At 45.6% G+C, this 4,715-nt stretch overlaps 1 non-coding gene across 1 annotated transcript; it reads right to left on the bottom strand.

Annotated features, from left to right (window-relative positions):
* Positions 1 to 2,838: 2,838 nt before the first annotated feature.
* Positions 2,839 to 3,029, bottom strand: LOC141103945 (U2 spliceosomal RNA). The gene has a single exon (XR_012235399.1). It is a non-coding gene; the product is annotated as a U2 spliceosomal RNA (small nuclear RNA).
* Positions 3,030 to 4,715: the final 1,686 nt, after the last annotated feature.

Genomic DNA, 4,715 nt, shown 5'->3' with positions numbered 1-4,715 from the left:
ACCCTGAACCACACAATCAACTATCCTACAGTATCACCATCCCAAACCAGCCATTAAACATTTTCTCCAGTACTACCACCACCGCAAACCACACAAGCCATTAAACATTTCCCCAGTATCACCACCAAACCAGAATCACACAAGCCAATGGTCATGTCCTCCTCCATTTCATTTACTTTAAGTGACTTAAGCTGACAGAAGCTCCCTACTCCTCTTTACCAATCTATTTTGGTGCACAACCATGCTGTGGACAGAAAATGTCCATGGCTGCAGACTCTTCCAGCCATTTTGGGGGAGTAGGGAGTACAGTGCATAGCATGATTTCAGAATGAGCTACAGATATATACAGTATATATCTACATCTCCAATTCTTATAAAGACCCCCACAGTGAACTGGTAAGGGTTCCAGAAGACTGAGGGCATCCCAGCTAGAATTATTATTATCTTCAGCCCTGAACCAGCAATCCTTATTACAATATGGTCCTGGCCGGCTGCTCTTCATTCTGCACATGCAGAAAGGTGCAGTTGTCCTTTAAGTCAAGGCTACAATCACATGATCTCCACGGAGCAGAATTATAGGTGTTACATCTTTTCAGAGACTGCAAAGGGTCTGTTGTTTTAAATCCGACAGACCTTAACTGGCAGACTTTCAATGAGATTAGAGGGTCGCAACACAACATTGTACTGCACTAGTTAACTGAAAGCTGGTGCAGTTACATTTGTGTAGCTGGGCCAGCAGGTTCAGTCATCCTCTGTCTCCTTCGCTGCCCCCCCACCCCCGCCACTAGAAGCTGCACACACTATGCAGCTCTGTGTGTGTGTACTGAGTCTCTGCCTCCTCCTGGGATTCCAGGAAGAAGAGGCTCAGATTAGCGCCAAGACCAAGAAACCCAACACTCCCAAGAAGCATGTGCAAGGTGTCAGTACTCGTGTCTTGCATGTTAATAGGTCCTTTCCCTGTGGTACCAGTGTTAGTGGATTAGACTCAGGTGCTCAAGTGACCTTACTGAGCAGAGATTTCTCTAGCAAGCACTGGAAGTACTATATATGCCTCTGTAAAAGTTGGAAGACTTAGATGACCAGGGCATTGTAGCAGAGAAGTACCTCTGTGATGGCTAACTGGAGATCAAGTTGTCCCTTAACCCACCAACTGTTGAACAATCTATAACTTTTGACACACTGACCATTGTGTGTTCTCAGCTATGGGGGTCCATGAGAAGTCCCTTGTTCGTAGGGACGAACACAATTTTCGTGAGTCAGCTATTGGCCCCTGTTGCTCCCAGAAGTGGTTCCCTGGCAGAGCATAGACAGGAAGACGTGGCAGCCTCGCTGCATCCCAATGAAACAGCGGCTGTTCAATCACCTTCAAAGTTAGAAAAAGAATCAGCTGGAGAAGGGTCATCGGAGCCCAAAAAGCAGAGGTTCAAGAGGTCGATCCACCATCCAAGAGACTGTTCCTTGACCCATTGGGTTTGAATCCTAAGGAAGTTGTCCTTACCAATTATCACCCAAGGGGCACATACAATGTGAACCATCACCACTACAGCTTCTGTGGAGGGTGACTCTAGCTCACCCCCTGATAGACTTTGGTGGGCCATACCAATTTCAGAAACCTTTGGTCAAGGCAACCCACTTCTCTCTACCAAATGGTGGGAGGTTCCCTTACCAAATCCTGGTGTATATGTTGATTGTTGAATTTATACACTGACCAATCTGATTTTGCCTCCGCTTGTTTTTTAAAAGCATGTACGAGGGTATGGGCTTTTTATATATGGTACTGGTCTCTCCTTTGGGGGACCAAAGTTTTGTTGGTGCTGGGAGTGTGCAGCCAGGTCAGCAGGCTTGGTTATATTCCATCTCCTGTCTCCCCCGCTGCCCCCACCACCACCACTAGGAGCTACACACAGAGGGAGATTCTGGAGCTGTGTTTGTGTACTCAAACCCCCCTCCCCCGCAGGGGTGCTGGTCTGTGCAGTTGCCAGCTGTGTGTTGTGAGGGGGGGAAGCTGCTGGTATCTGTATAGGGCCCGCCCCGTTGCTGTCCCTTATACTGTGAAAGTGAGCTTTGCATATTTCCACACTCACACCTCTACTCTCCCCCTTCCTCCTGGCCGTGCAGGATCCAATCAGAGGACAGGAGGGGGAGAGCTAATAGGAAAACTCAGAAAAGGACTTGCTGTGCCGCAGAGTCTAATGGGAGTTGTAGTTCTTTTAGGGAGCAGTGCACCATCTTTACTAATAGAAGCTATGATCACTGGGCCTCAGTTCCTATAGATTCCTGCTCTTGGAGAAGGGGAAATTTCACAATTTCCCAGGCAAATCTGCTGTGAGCTAATCAGTCCAGGGGAGAGAGTAACAAGAAGAGACCTGCTGTCAGGATCTGTGCCTCACATCTGAGAAACACTGGGAGTCTCTCGTCAGGGGAAGCCAAGCTAAGAGGACCTGCTGTAGGACATGCTACCGCTGCATAAGAGAAAGAGTGCTGCATAGAGATGTCTTGCTGCTGGTGCCTAACTGCCTACATCAAAGGGAGAATGGACCTGCTGCTAAGGCTGCCAGAGACTGCACATGTGGGATCCAGCATTGAGAGACTGAGCCTCCGGGATCTAACGGCTGGATCCGCTAACTGCCAAGTGTGTGAAACCAGAACTGTTGCACACCAGGAGTGGTGAGAGGAGATACAGCTTTAATCCCTTACTACACTTAGTTCCACATAGACTACCCTTCACTTAGTAGCCTTGCACCTTTACATTACTTACTCTTAAAGGGGCGGACTCTTGCACGCCATCGACAGAAGGGCCCCGCGACAAAAACCAGCCAATGCTAACTTTTTTTTTTTTTTTGGTACACCGGTCCTGGAGGTACTGCAATACCAGGTCGATGCGTGGAGTGGACAGAGCAAGCTCTTCTTCCATCTCCCTGTTCTAAAAATCCATTTAATATATGGTCTTCAGATAGGGGATGTATCAGATATTAAACTGATAAGAACAGATACTACACTTGATCTCAGCCAAAAGGCCGAGAAGCGATAGCCAATGCTAACTTTAAAGCACCAGGTGTTGCTTCCACCATATGGGGGTACCCTGCTAAGGAACATTTACAGGTACATGTATTTTGGGTATCTCTACAGACTGCACTCAAGAACATTATTATTGAGATATTTTGGGTCTGACTTTGCTCCATAATGGTTACCTCAGTAAAGTTTGGACTAACATGGACACAAGTTAGGTTTTTTCGGCCTGTAATAGGCAAGAATTCAATATATTTCTTATACAACCTTAAAGCGTTATATTGTTTAATGCTAAGTTCTGAACTGTTTACCTGCTTTAACACAATATATTCACCTAACCACCTATTTGATAATCCATGGCCTAATTCCTGTGCATTATTTTATCATGACTTATTAACCCTTAAGTTATCCAGGTGTAAGTGGTCCTTCACCTCTAACCAGGTGTGTCAGTGGGGACTGAGTTGTTTTAAGAGTTGTGGCAAAACAGAGGACCCTTCATTACTAGTGGCTCCTTTGGGAATAAGCACTACATTTATATGGTAGCTCAGCTGGTACTCGGTAGTCCATCTAATGAGGGATATCTTGTTGGAACGGTGACAGGTGAGTGCTATACTGGAATCGGGGATAACGCCGGAAGAAGGTGAGCCTACCATATAAATGCAATTTCTGTGTCAAAAAGACAAAGAGACTGACAGAGGCTGCAGTGATCCCATAGAGGAAAGATAGGACACCTGGGCACCAAAGAGGTGAGCATATTAGTTTTTCTATTGAAGGATAGTGCTGTTTTTTTTTGTTTAGCATCTTTGTCAGGGTCCCTTTATCTGTTAAAGCAGATTTTCAGAGATATGTCTAAGCCTCATGAACACGGGACTTTATATTATTATTATTTCAGGTACTTATATAGCGCCGTCAATTTACGCAGCGCTTTTACATATACATTGTACATTCACATCAGTCCCTGCCCTCAAGGAGCTTACAATCTAAGGTCCCTAACACACATTCATACATACTAGGGACAATTTAGACAGGATCCGATTAACCTACCAGCATGTCTTTAGAATGTAGGAGGAACCCGGAGTACCCAGAGGAAGCTACCGCAGGCAGAGGGAGAACATGCAAACTCCAAACAGATGGTGTCGTGATCAGGATTCAAACCAGGAACCCTTTTTGCTGCTAGGTGAAAGTGCTAACCACTACATTCCTGTTATAATAATGTTATAAAAACGCTAGTAGCTTAGCAGTGAGTTTTTCGAAGTTTTTGCAATACCGTCTTTTAGCATTTTTCAGCTTAGTTTTTTTTTTTTTCAATGGATCAAAAACATTTAAAAAAACGCTGGTGAGCCATGTTTTAGAGCATTTGCCTGTGTTTTTATGCGTCTTTAGGCTTTTTTGACATTAGAGCGTTTTTACAGCTGAAAAACGCCTCTAATGCCGCGTACACACGAGCGGACTTTACGGCAGACTTGGTCCGCGGACCGGAGTCCATCGGACAATTCGATCGTGTGTGGGCTCCAGCGGACTTTTTTTTCCCAAAAGTTGGAGGGACCTAGAAATGAAACATGTTTCAAATCTTTCCGACAGACTCGAGTCCGGTCGAAAAGTCCGCTCGTCTGTATGCTAGTCTGACGGACAAAAAACTAAGCTAGGGCAGCTATTGGCTTCTGGCTATTAACTTCCTTGTTTTAGTCCGGTCGTATGTCATCACG

Source organism: Aquarana catesbeiana, linkage group LG07 (assembly GCF_042186555.1).
Source record: "Aquarana catesbeiana isolate 2022-GZ linkage group LG07, ASM4218655v1, whole genome shotgun sequence".
In the NCBI taxonomy this organism is placed as follows: domain Eukaryota; kingdom Metazoa; phylum Chordata; class Amphibia; order Anura; family Ranidae; genus Aquarana; species Aquarana catesbeiana.
This window is presented reverse-complemented; position numbering and strand designations above follow the sequence as displayed.